This window comes from Podarcis filfolensis, assembly GCF_964270895.1.
Source record: "Podarcis filfolensis genome assembly, chromosome: 6".
Classification (NCBI taxonomy): domain Eukaryota; kingdom Metazoa; phylum Chordata; class Lepidosauria; order Squamata; family Lacertidae; genus Podarcis; species Podarcis filfolensis.
The window spans coordinates 88,009,822-88,024,191 of NC_139609.1; the positions used below are offsets into that span (position 1 = coordinate 88,009,822).

At 43.2% G+C, this 14,370-nt stretch overlaps 1 protein-coding gene across 6 annotated transcripts in view; it reads left to right on the plus strand.

Annotated features, from left to right (window-relative positions):
* The window catches only part of CDH4 (cadherin 4), an 806,698-nt gene that overhangs the window by 63,380 nt on the left and 728,948 nt on the right, over positions 1-14,370 (plus strand). The gene's annotated exons all lie outside the window — the stretch shown is intronic.

Consider the following 14,370-nt stretch of genomic DNA (forward strand, 5'->3'; position numbering starts at 1 on the left):
GTGTTCAACCGAAATCTTTTTTGGTGACCCCTAAAATTCTAAGAGCAGACCCTTCAGCTCATCAAACTTTATTTTCTGAGTTTGAAGCACTCAGAGTGATACACTTCACTTCTTTTCAAATCCATCCTTCTGACAATTTGAAGACATGGGCCTACCCAGCTTGAACTCTGATGTGCTGACAGTTGCAGTTTCTTCCTTTATTGGGTCCTCTTAAGGGGGAATTCTAGTTCCTAACTGCTTATTGCCACACGCAACAGCTTTGTTCCCTCCATCTCTCTCGTGCTTCCAGGTGTCTCATTTTATTTATTTATTTACTTCTGAATAAAGTAACCGTCATAGTCTTATGGGCTATGAACATATGGCTCCTTTATTTTTCTTCTTCTTTTAAATAAACCTTTCAGCTGTGTGCAAAATGCAACCTTCGCCACTGACCTCTGAAGTGCCACTCTCCCCTTGCAAAAAATACACCTGTCTCCTGCGTGCATTCAAAGCTAGAGAGTTTTGCCTGTTATTTCGGACTCCTTAAACTGCTTAACTGACAGCATGGAGCAAAGAGTGAGCGCCAAGAGCGCTCTGATAACTGTTTGTACTACCTTGCAATTTGCTTTGGTGGAAAGAATCTGCTCCCCCCTCAGTGGTTGTAGATTGCTGATTAATTTGTCAGATTGTGTCTGACAGAGTTCTAGATTTGCAAGGTGATGCGCCCCTAGGACACCTATTTCCGCAACCTCACTCCCAGCTCACCCCAAGTTTCAAAACAGACTGTGGTTTTAAACATTTCCACAGATGTTACAGCGTCTCCTGTTAAGGAATGTTTTGTGTGTGTTGAGTACATAATAATGGCAATGGTGCTGTAGGAAAAGCGAAGGTTTTTTTAAAAAATAAAAATAAAAAATCCAAACTTTTATTGTCACACTGATACAGTGGACGCTCGGGTTGTGAATGCAATCCGTGTGGGATGCATGTCCGCAACCTGCAGCGTTCGCAACCCGCGCCTGCGTGTCTGTGCACGCGCGGGTTGCGATTTGGCGCTTCTGCGCATGCGCAAAGCGCAATTTAGTGCTTCTGCACATGAGCGACCGCTGAAACCCGGAAGTAACCCGTTCCAGTACTTCCGGGTTTCGGCGGTCTGCATCCCAAAAAAACGCAACCTGAAGAGTCTGTAACCCGAGGTATGACTGTAATTACTTTAAAAAGCTTGCTAAACCCCTCAACATTGTTCTTTCGTATCCAAAAACTCTGGTTCATCGTACAGCTGCCTTGTTCACAGTAGCGGAGCTACGGGGGTGGGACAATTGGTGCCACGCCAATCTGTCGGGGTTGTTTGTGTGAGATCAGTGCGGCATCAATCCACCGTGTGTGTTTGTGTGTGTGTGTGTGATCAGTGCTGGGGGGGGGTGGATTTTGTCACCTCCTGTCAGGGATGACATCCGGGGTGGACCGCCCCCCCCCCCGCCCACATTCCTACGTTTGTTCCAAGTATTAACACAGTATCTTAGGGTTTTCCAGCTGGTATAACTTCCATGAAACTCATATGCAGTCCCCTCCCGAATAAGAATAAGAATAAATTAATTGTCATAGTTTTGGATAGGCCCTAATAAAGGTATTGCCCTTGGGTAGAGTCTGAGGCTGGGTAGATAAAGACACTTAGATGGTTGAAATATCCTCCATATCTGAGGTTTCTCAGCCTTGCACTACAGACTGCGCTGTAAGATTAAGACATAGAAGTGTAATTGTATTTTACTAAACTGCAGTGAGTTAACTCTGTTGTGACCCTTGTACACACAGTCCAGCTTCCGCCTTGGCCTTTAGAAACCCTGCTTGCAGGCCAGGGTTAGGAGGGCTGGCAGGAATTTGCATACAAACTTGGTAAATAAGCTGAGCTATTTACAGTAGCTGCATAGAACCTGAATACAATAGTTGGGAGACACTGCATTGTGTTCAATAACACCAAGGGTTCAAGGAAATGTGCCTCTTACTAGATATTGGAACTGTAAATACTGCAGAGAGCTGGCCTTGGATGGAAAGAAATGGCGAAATACTCAGATACGTGTTCTGCAGCTCCAAAAGTTGTTAATTTTCCCTGTATGCATCTTGTGGAGCAGCAAGATCCATGCAGACTGTGTGCGTTATTTGAGGCCACCTGCAGCACCAGGAGAGACACTTCTATGTAGAATCACAGAATGTTAGTTGGAAGGGGATCATCAAATCCACCCCCTGCAATGCAGGAATACACAGCTTTCCCATACAGGGATTGAACCTGCCACCTTCGTGTTATCAGCACCATGTGCTAACCAATTGAGCTGTCCAGCTACGTTGCACCAGTGGAGTGTTGCCAATGGAACAGAAAAACACCAGACAGTGCTAGGTAGAGTCAGTCCCTTTATTGACAGTATAATGCAGTTCCATAGCTTATAGGTTACATAGAGTCGTAATATACAGTCCTTCCAACAGCATATAGTCTCCTTGCAACCTCATTTCAATACAGACCAGGGGCCAACAGCAGACTTGCTTCAACCACAAGCATATTTAGACTTTAGATTGTTCTCACTCTCCCATATTTCCTGACTCACTCTCACATGCTGAACTTGTTGCAGGTGCAAGACAAACACACCCAGAATTAACTAGCACACCTAGCTTAACCCTCTCTTGTCCTTTTTCTCGGCATGCATAAACCGTTCATACATTAACAGACTATACAGAGCATAGAGAACTCTTAACGGTAAGAAACCCAAAGGCCTACTAGCAAAACAAGATGACATAACTCCTATGCAATTAATATAAGGGTGTGTTTTTTGCAGAGAAGATGCATTGAAAGATTCTTATTGGATCTAATTAAAAAGCAATGCAAAAATAATACTGACTGAGGCTGGATTAACTTGAGATGAAAGTTATTCAGATAACAGAGCCTATGAAGTATCCAAAGAACACACAAGAACAATAGGCTCTAGCGTACGCTAATTTAAAAGCAGACGGGAAAGGGTCAACAGGCCCTTGGCCTGCATGGCTCAGTAAACGTCCCCATGTCTGCTCACTGCAGATTTGCATTGAAAAGGAAGAATGCTCAGCACTAGAGAAGATAGTCAAAAAATAAATAAATAAAATTCCTAAGGAATATGCCATCAAAGGACATTTGACTCATACAGAGAACGAACATTCTTAAGTTAAAGAAGCCAGCAGTGCTGATGCAAGATTTATACCTAGCCACAATATATAATAATAGTATTTTATTTTATTTTTGGAATGGAGGAAGAATTTTTCATCATTTAGAGGGCCCAAGACAGAACTAGTAGACTTTGAAGATAGCCGTGGGAGTACAAGTTAACTGCATTCCTGAGAAAGGGAATCTGAGAGGATAGTGCGGAACAGGAGGCACTTCCCCGGAGGATCAGAAAGGATAGTGTCAAATGCAGTAAAGATGACACAGAATCGTAGAGTTGGAAAGGAACTTTGGGCACCATCAATCCATCCTCTATCCAGTGCTGGATCAGCAAAGCAACATTAAAGCCTACATGTCTGTGGTAGACTCACCTTCTATGCCAGTATTTCAACTGAAGGCCCTACAGACACAAGATCTTAATGACAGTATTTGGCTCAGTTGAATCAAGTGGAACTCTAGTGAATGAAGGAGCCAAGATAAATCAAGAAGGTTGAAGAGAGCTCAGAACTGGTTAAGTTTAGTAGTCGCTGTAGAAAAGAGAACAACCAGTGCTATGCACATAGGTCAGAGACTGGAATATCTGAAAGTATGCAGGGCAGCTGTTGTCCAATGCCTCTCTCTGGTAACAGTGCTACAGGTAGGAACAGAACCACTATAACATTCTGAGAGGAAGTGTTGTACTAAGGAAAGCATTCAATCTGGGTAAGCATTTTGGCTTTCCAGACAGAATGATTCCCACAAGCTTAACATGAGTCTACAGTGTGATGCAGCAGCAAAACCAAAAAAGACCCTAATACTAGGCTGCATCAACCAAAGACTAATGGCACCCAGAAAAAATGAAGTAATAGTCCCACTCTATTCTGCCTTGGTCAGACCTACACTGGCTCCCAGTATGTTTCTGGGCACAATTCAAAGTGCTGGTGCTGACCTTTAAAGCCCTAAACTGCCTCGGTCCAGTATACCTGAAGGAGCGTCTCCACCCCCATCGTTCTGCCCGGACACTGAGGTCCAGCGCCGAGGGCCTTCTGGCGGTTCCCTCGCTGCGAGAAGCCAGGTTACAGGGAAACAGGCAGAGGGCCTTCTTGGTAGTGGCACCCACCCTCCCACCAGATATAAAAGAGAAAAACAACTACCAGACTTTTAGAAGACATCTGAAGGCAGCCCTGTTGAGGGAAGCTTTTAATGTTTAATAGGTTATTGTATTTTAGTCTTCTGTTGGAAGCCACCCAGAGTGGCTGGGGAAACTCAGTCAGATGGGCGGGGTATAAATAATAAATTATTATTATTAATTAGTCAGACCACACCTGGAGTACTGTGTCAAGTTCTGGGTGCCACAATTTTAGAGCAATGTTGACCAGCTGGAAAGTGTGCAGAGGATGGCGACCATGAAGATCAAGGGTCTGGAAACCAAGCTTTATGAGGAATAGTTGAGGGAGTTGGGGATGTTTAGCCTGGAGAAGAGGAGACTGAGAGGAGATATGGTAGCCATCTTCAAATATCTAGAGGGTTGCCACATAGAACATGGAGCAAGTTTGTTATCTTCTGTTTCAGAGGGTAGGACCCGAATCAGTGGCTTCAAGTTACAAGAAAGGAGATTGAAACAAAACCTCAGGAAAAAAATTCTAATGGTAAAGAGATTCTTGACAATGGCATGGACTCCCTTTGAAGGTGGTGGACTTCCCTTCATTGGATGTTTTCAAGCAGAGGTTGGATGACCATCTGCCATGGATGCTTTAGTTGAATTTCCCGCATTGCAGGCGGTTGAACTAGATGATTCCTGGGGTATTTTCCAACTCCACGGTTCTATGATGCTATGATACACCTCCCCTCAAGGACATTGTTCAGAAATTGGCGGCAGCAAATATTTTAAATGTGCTGGATACCCTGTTGGGATGCTGGCAGAGCAAACTGGATGAAAACAGCAGCAAACCTGCCACCTTTAATGCATAATTTGGAAGTTTGCCTTTTGGCATATTGTCTTTGTGGGAGCCTTTCCAAAGTGGGGGGAAAGTGTAATAATTTTCTAGGGTCTGGAGGGTATCAAATTGGATGATATTCCGGTATGTGGAAGCTCTAAATAACTGATGCAACAAACAAAAAACAAAGACAGAGTGCAAGGAGACCAGCTGAATGTTGAATTGAATGCTGAGAAAAAGCAAACTGGAGTAGAGCAAGTGAGCAGTGTCAGATGTCTCCTACAAAGGGAAAGCATTAGAGTATGGTAAAAGAAATGAAACAAAGGATGGAATTTCTAATCCATATGCATCTTTTAATCTTGAGTTGTAGGGATGGTTGAGCATATTTTGCTAAATATTCAGCAGGTTCTTGGCGACTGGAACTGCCCACTGGTAGTGACACAACTCCAGCTCCACACCAACTTTATCTTTTCAACCTGACTGCACTTTAGTTTAACCGGTTTTATGGCTCCTTATTCTGAATTACCAGAAGTTCGTTGCATGTCATCAAAGCAGCCCTCATCAAACTACTGTCTATTACAGTTCTAGGGTTGTCTGCATCTCTAAAATAACTGAACACCCTGATCTCAAAATATATTTCCCTTTTGCATTTCCTTTAAAGGAATTAGCAAACTGCAGGCAAAGGCTGTGAAAGGTGGAAAAGACAGATGCTCTTTAAATACTGTGCACTATAAAGGCTAACATATTGAACTACAAACTGCAGGAGCAGACATTTTCCCATTTCACCAAATTCCTCAATGGACTAAATAGTACCTAGCAAAAGAGACAGAAATGATGACTAAAAAACCCACACATATACACTGGTATCATATACAGTGGACACTCCGGATACAAATTTAATTCATTCTGGGGGTCTGTGTGCACCCCAAAAATTTCATAAGAAGAGGTGCCACTTCTGCACATGCGTGCAGTGTGCAGAGCGCTTCTGCGTACACGGCAAAACCCAGGTTTGCCGCGTTCACAACCCAAAAGTTCTGTTATCCGAAGTTAACATAACCCTAGGGTCCACTGTACTTGTGTGCAAAGTTAACTGAAAAGTTTATTCCCTGCAATTGTTTTGCTTCAAACAATGAGAAAAATAGTCTAGTACATAAAAGCATCCTAACGATATGCTACTAAACTTCCATTATTTTTTTATTGCACTAAAGCTAGTTTCTACTCCTCCTTCCCTGGAACTGTTTCACACCAGTTGAGCCATGTATCTGTTTAGAGTATTCATTTCCATTCATCATGTGAATTGGGCATATTTAAAATGTTCCCTTAACCCTAATATATTGTTGCCGAATCCATGCCTCCACCACCACCCTGGTGATTTAAGGCTAATGTAGGGCATCCATAGCAGTTTTTTAAAATAATGCTTTATTTTAAATGTATAGACTCTGTACTCACAGAACTGAGCAAATTCCCTCTCAGATTTTTGAAGCCAGCCTTTTCATGCTTGAGTTACGAAGTGGTTGACCAACTAGCTGTTTTTGCAGAAACCTTCTTTGTTAAAAAAGGTCACTTTTAAGGGGGGGGGGATCTAGTTGCTATTACTGTGGAGAAAGCGTGGTCAACCCTCAGCCTCCCCAATGCTTTGTTTTTGTAGGCTGTTGTGCATCAGTTCAGATGTATGTCCCCACCTCTGAGGTATAGTTTAATGATGGTGTTGAATTGATTTTATATCACACTGTAAAGGGAATTGGGGTTGCTCGTGCGTAAGGGGGCTGCTGCTCTAGGCAACGTTGTCTGGCTAAACCTTTCCCTGGCTGGACAGCCCTTTCTCCGTGGCTGTGTCAATCACTGGCAGAATCCGTCAGTGGGTGTTTCCTGAACTTCTTCCAACATAAAAGCTGCTTGACGCCAAGTCTCCGCCTAGCTTCCCTGCGTGGAAGTCTTCTGCACAGAGTGGGCATGGCCAGCGGAGGTCCTGGGCTCTCCCCGCTGGCCTCTGTGGAAGAGTCTTGGAGCCATGTCTCCGAAGTCCTTCCCTGCTCCCCTTTCTTCCTGGTGTCACGCCGATTTCCTTCCCCAAAGGAAGTGTTCTCTCTCTCCCTGCTGGTCCCTTCTCCTGCATCGTTGGGGAGCCTTACCTCCACTCTTGGCTCCGATGGCAGTTCCCTGACACACACGTTTCCTCCTTAAGGAGCCTGGGGTGGTAAACACATCCACAAGAAGATAATTTTTTAAGAAAATCATTTTAAAAATAGTTTAAGACACCTAAAAATCTAAAAACATTCTAAGAATGGTTAAAAACATTCTGCCATATAGTGATCCGAAGCCTGCCAGGAAAAAGTGTCCTTCAGCTAGCAAATACCTAGGTAAACAGAAATGTTTTCAAATCCCTCCTGAAATTCAGTAATGATGGTGACAGATGGTGACAGGGAGGGAAATGAGGAGCCACCAAGGAAAAGACCCTGTCATGGGTTAACACAAACCTGCCAACCGCTGCCATTTGTAAGGATCAATATAGTTATTCCGAAGTTATTTCTATGTTGCTGAAGGAACCTTTTTTGTTGTTTAGTCGTGTCCGACTCTTCATGACCCCCTGGACCAGAGCACGCCAGGCACTCCTGTCTTCCACTGCCTCTCGCAGTTTGGTCAAACTCATGCTGGTAGCTTCGAGAACACTATCCAACCATCTTGTCCTCTGTCGTCCCCTTCTCCTTGGGCCCTCCATCTTTCCCAACATCAGAGTCTTTTCCAGGGAGTCTTCTCTTCTTATGAGGTGGCCAAAGTATTGGAGCCTCAGCTTCAGGATCTGTCCTTCCAGTGAGCACTCAGGGCTGATTTCCTTCAGAATGGATAGGTTTGATCTTCTTGCAGTCCCTTACTCGGAACCTATTGTCTCACTGCTCCAGATATCTCTGCATCTGTAAACACAGATCTGTAAACTCTGGACACACAAAATAATATTTACCAGTTAAAATAATTGTTTTATAACCATAAAAACCACAGGCAGAACAAATTTTGTCTAAGGGTTGTTGTTTTTAGATGTGAACTACCAATATCTCAAGTTTATTTCTAGCCAGTCGTGTTTCTTCTGTTGACTGAAGTGTTTTTAAAAGGCCACTCTCTTTTCTAACAAGTAAATCCACAAAGCAAATCACCTCAGGATTCTTACAGGCATCAGATTGAATTTTAGCATATTTCAGTGCGCTCAAAGAACATTTCCAAATCTGCATCAGTTTCCATGTACACCTTAAGATATAAGTACAAGGCAAGAATGGTGTCATCTGATACTGCCTGCACAATGGAGACTGTAAAATGCCTCTTATAGAGCTATTGTAATGAGGCCCGGAACTTGAGTGCTTTGAAAGACACTTTATAAAATGCTAAATATATTCAGACCCTAAATCTCTGCTGAGGGTTGGAAGATTATATCTCCCAAACTAGGGGGTGATGCTCGGCGGCTGTAAGTTGTTCCTTTCTGCCCCTCTATGGTAAATCGTGGTCCTCTTCATTTCTGCTGGCGTCAAAAGTTTATTTTTACATAGATGTGCATTAGTTTTATTATTGTTGTTTTTGTTTTTCTTTGGTATTAATATTTTATTGAAAAGCTTTCAATTATAAAGAAATAAAGCGATGCAAAGAAAAAGAGAAGGAGAAAATAAAAAGGCACACAAATACGTGGGGGGAGGGTGGAGAATATATACGAAAAATACCCTAACCCATAGGTTCTTATATAAATTTGATATTATTATCCTAATACATATGTAAATATTAATAGCCTACTACATTTTGTATAAACTCATTTTGTATAACACTCGCAACTTTTGAACTGACGTAGACTTTGTTTGGATAAATATGACAATGTTTGTGTTCATATTCTACAAGCAGCTCAATGCCAGGGTATATCCTCAAAACAACCCTGTGAGGTGATTTAGGCCAAAATTGTGACTAGATCATGCTCCTCCAAGTGAAATGTACAGCTGATCAGATATTGGAACCTGTTTTACCACCTTAACCATGAGACCTTATATGGAGGGTCCATATGCACAAATATTTTGCACACGTATACTCACAATAAAAACACACATTTGGTTATTATTTTTCATTTAAAGATCTATGCCCCATTTTCCTCAACAAGGGTGGCTAATAATACATAAAACGGTTCAAGTTACAGCAAAAAAACAAGCAAACCCAGACCAAGAAACTGAAATCAATTTTCTACATTAAAAGGAAGAGCAGGATAGAACGATTCAGCATAAAACAGGGAGCTGCATCTTCAGCTCGCACTAAAAGCTCACCAAAATAAAAAAAAAAGGCCTTAAGAGCTCACTCGAAGTTTTAAATATTGGTTGGGGGGGGGGCGCAACTGAGGATGGAAAGGAAATGGGTTGGTTTTAGAGCACAACAGTTCCTTGTTGGACTACTGCAATGCCCTCTACGTGGGGCTACCTTTGAAGGTGACCCGGAAACTACAACTAATCCAGAATGCGGCAGCTAGACTGGTGACTGGGAGCGGCCGCCAAAACCATATAACATCGGTCTTGAAAGATCTACACTGGCCTTCTGGCAGTTCCCTCGCTGCGAGAAGGCAAGTTACAGGGAACCAGGCAGAGGGCCTTCTCGGTAGTGGCACCCGCCCTGTGGAACGCCCTCCGACCAGATGTCAAAGAGAAAAATAACTACCAAACTTTTAGAAGACATCTGAAGGCAGCCCTGTTTAGGGAAGCTTTTAATGTTTAACAGGTTATTGTATTTTAGTGTTTTGTTGGAAGCCGCCCAGAGTGGCTGGGGAAACCCAGCCAGATGGGCGGGGTATAAATAATAAATTATTATTATTATTGTTGTTGTTGTTGTTGTTGTTGTTGTTGTTGTTGTTACAGATCTGAAATTTACAAGCATGCAATGGACATGACTTCTCAGAATATGTAACAAAACACATTCTTAGACATTCCCCAGGTGCCAGGCATGTTTTGTGATTGGTGCGGGTCCAATTCTGTCCACATGGAGATCTCTGGATGCAAGTCTGGCGACTGACATCTCCATTTGGCTGGATTGGGATTCAATTTGTTGGCTCTTTCCCAGTCTGTTATCAGAGCAAAACATTGGTTCAGCAAATTCATTGACAAACCTGCAGATGGAAAGGAGAACTAGAGCTGTATGTCACCAGGATATTGCTGACAATCTACTCCAAATCTCCAAAATTTAATCTGGGATTGCTAATTCTCCCCCCCCTTTTTTTTTCTTTTTACTGCAAACAGTTTAATTGTGTTTTATTTATTTTATTACATTTGAATACTGCCCTTCTTCCTGAAGAAGCCTAGGGCAGCAAACACGTTGGCGATAAAGCAGTGCAATTAAAAACAGAATAACATATTTGAAACATTAAAAAAATTAGAAACCTCTAAAAGCATGCAAAACAATCACATGCGGTCACAGCTAGTAATTTCAAGGTTTCTGAAAACAGTATTTTTCAGCCATCAAATGCTTCGGTGAACAGGCATACTTATTCAATGCGACTGAAAGTTAATAAAGAGGGAGAAGACAGGCACACCTCAGTAAGGATGGCATTCCTTTTTTTCTTGAATTTTTATTAACGCTTGAAAGAAGAACAGTATACAGGCATAAACATCAAATATCCAGCATTTTTTTTAAAACATAGGAAGAAAAAGAAAATAGACAAAGAAGAGAAGAAACAAGAAATGGAGAAAATTTCTTATTCTCCATCTAACAACTTGTAATAAATTCTGACTTATAATAATAATAATAATAATAATAATAATAATAATAATAATAATTTTATTATTTATACCTTGCCCATCTGGCTGTGTTTCCCCAGCCACTCTGGGTGGCTACCAACAGAACACTAAGAACAGAATAAAACTTCCAACATTAAAAACTTCCCTAAACAGGGCTGCCTTCAGATGTCTTCTAAAAGTTAGATAGTTGTCTGTTTCCTTGACATCTGGTGGGAGGGCGTTCCACAGGGTGGGTGCCACCACCAAGAAGGCCCTCTGCCTGGTGCCCTGAAACCTCACTTCTTGCAGGGAGGAAACCGCCAGAAGACCCTCGGCACTGGACCTCAGTGAACAATGGGGATGGTGTCTTTCAACCTCTTTTTTCAACCTCTTTATTCAGTCTGAAGAGTAAGGATGACATTCCAAAAATGGGGAATTGCCCCCACCCGTGGGAAACCCCTATCATGGGTCCACACCAACCAGGCAGCATCGCCAACAAGACCTCCTGGGACATTCCTTGAAATTTGAGGTGTTTTGTGCTTGCGAAGGTCCAAGCCGTGTTCTCACTAATGGAATCCCTTCTTTGTATCAATTGTAGCTGAGTACAGTGGTACCTCGGATTAAGAACTTAATTCGTTCTGGAGGTCCGTTCCTAACCTGAAACTGTTCTTAACCTGAGGTACCACTTTAGCTAATGGGGCCTCCCTCTGCTGCCACACAATTTCTGTTCTCATCCTGAAGCAAAGTTCTTAACCTGAGGTGCTATTTCTGGGTTAGCAGAGTCTGTAAACTGAAGCGTCTGTAACCTGAGGTACCACTGTATATGTAATGGAGGGGCAGCAGTAGTATTGCGGCTTCCCTAGAGATAGCTGGTTGGTCTCAATTGAAAGCAGGATTCTTAACTGCAGGGACCTTTGGTCTGAGCAGGGCCACGGCATTCAGACCCAGGCCAGCTTGCTTCAACAAGCAGCCTTCATTGTGTGCCTTCAGCCCATGTCTTCAGCGCATGCTGGACAGTGCACACCCTCCAAGTGTCCCTGTTTTCCAGGTACAACCCCAGATTTACATCCAGGTTTCTGATTTGATCCTGGAATGTCCCGCTTTCCATTAGGACGTCCCTATTTTCATCGGAGAAATGTTGGTGGGTATGGAGTTATGCGGCCCCCAAGCCAAGGATATTAGTAACTGTACAACCTTTAGAAGACCTCTGAAGGCAGCCCTGTATAGTGATTATTTATGTTTAATGTTTTATTATGTTTTTATATATGTTGGAAGCCGCCCAGAGTGGCTGGGGCAACCCAGTCAGTTGGATGGAGTATAAATAATAAAATTATTATTATTATTATTAAATTTGTTGTTGCTGTTTAGTCGTTTAGTCGTGTCCAACTCTTTGAGATTGCATTCCAGTACAGCTTTCGCCACTCTTTTGTTGACTATGAGGGCCACTCCATTTCTTTTACGGGATTCTTGCCCACAGTAGTAGATATGATGGTCATCCGAACTGAATTCGCCCATTCGCATCCATTTTAGAATCATAGAATCATAGAATCATAGAGTTGGAAGAGACCACAAGGGCCATCGAGTCCAACCCCCTGCCAAGCAGGAAACACCATCAGAGCACTCCTGACATATGGTTGTCAAGCCTCTGCTTAAAGACCTCCAAAGAAGGAGACTCCACCACACACATTTTAGTTCACTGATGCCCAGGATGTCAATATCTACTCTTGCCATCTCATTTTTGACCACATCCAACTTACCCAGGTTCATGGTTCTTACATTCCAGGTTGCTATGCAATATTTTTCTTTACAGCATTGGACTTTCCTTTTGCTTCCAGGCATATCTGCAACTGAGCGACCTTTCTGCTTTGGCCCAGCCGCTTCATCAGCTCTGAATCTACTTGTACTTGTCCTCCGCTCTTCCTCAGTAGCATGTTGGACGCCTTCCGACCTGAGGGGCTCATCTTCCAGCGTCTTAACTTTTATATGCCTGTTGTCTTTGTCCATGGAGTTTTCTTGGCAGGGATACTGGAGTGGCTTGCCGGTTCCTGCTCCAGGTGGATCACGTTTGGTCAAAACTCTCCACTATGACCTGTCCATTTTGGGTGCCCTGCACGGCATAGTTCATAGCTTCTCTGAGTTATTCAAGCCCCTTCGCCATGGCAAGGCAGTGATCCATGAAGGGGTATTATTAAATAGGACATCCATATTTCCATCAGAGAAATTTTGGAGAGTATGAGAGTGGTGCTGAAGAATGGCCTCACTTGTTGGCTTATGTGAACACCTGGACTAATAACTGATGCCTCTTGCATATGTATACAGGGGTAAAATATATTTGGTCTTCTATCTCCTTGTCCTCTTACTAGGGTTCCTTTACAATGGGGAATGAGACCACACCCTTAGTTGTTTCCTGAAATTGCCTAAATAAGGGGAGCAAATCCACGTCTTTCTGTTCCTGTAAAAATACTTCCTTCCTTTATATTTCTACCGCAGAATTCTGCAGTTTTTTGTTTCCTGAATAGGCCCAGCTCCTTGTGTTTGAGGTTTTGTTTCATATCTTTTACTACATTAAAAAAACAAAAAAACATTTCAAAATGGAAGGAAGGGGTGAGGAGAGCAGTTCTCCACTTCCCCCCCTCCTTTCCTATGCAGAAATAAGCACTTGAGTATATCTGTTAACATTCCCAGTATAGTTTTCTCTGCTGAAAATTGGGTAACTGTGTAAAATTATATTGGCCTGAGGGAATGGAGATATGGAGGTGGCCATGCACTTGCTTAACTGTGCAGGAATCAAACTGTTTTACTGATAACATTTTTATTGATTCATCTCCTCTCTGTGCTACAAGTAGCCTGAAGCTCCTCAGAAATGAGCTGGCAGTGGGTGTCCCCCGCCCTCCCTTTCTCATACAGCAGATAACTATACTCTGGCATCATTTTGCAAGGCTTATGATTTTTCTTAAGGAACCTGCATGTGACAGATGTAAGATGCTCGTTAATTATTAGCTGGCGAGTTTTCTCTAATGTCCAGTTTTGTTTAAATAGAAAACTCACTTTCACTTTTTAGAGTTTGGTGAAGCTGGGCTGGCAATGAGAACGGAACCAACAGACTAGGCCAGTGGTTTTCAACCAGTGTGCCGTGGCACCCAGGGGTGCGTTGAATGATGCTCAGGGGTGTCGTGGGCAACCCTGGCCTCTGTCCCTCTTTCCTTCCCTCCCTCCTCTGATGCCCTCTTACATCTCTGCCTCCCAAAGGCTTGCACACCTATTTGTTGCAGCAGCCCTGACTACAAGCTCCCTAGGCGAATGGTGCCTCTGGGGCTGGCCAGGGGGTGCAAGGATCGAGACCTGCTCATCCATGTGGATGTGCAAGAGCAAGTGGCTGCCAACCACTTTACTAGCATGTGCTAAATTGGTGTGAAAAGGATGTTCATGCTAAGCGCAAGCCACACACACACACACACAAGTAAAAGGTAAAGGGACCTCTGACCGTTAGGTCCAGTTGTGGCCGACTCTGGGGTTGCGGCGCTCATCTCGCTTTACTAGCCGAGGGAGCCGGGTCATGTGGCCAGCA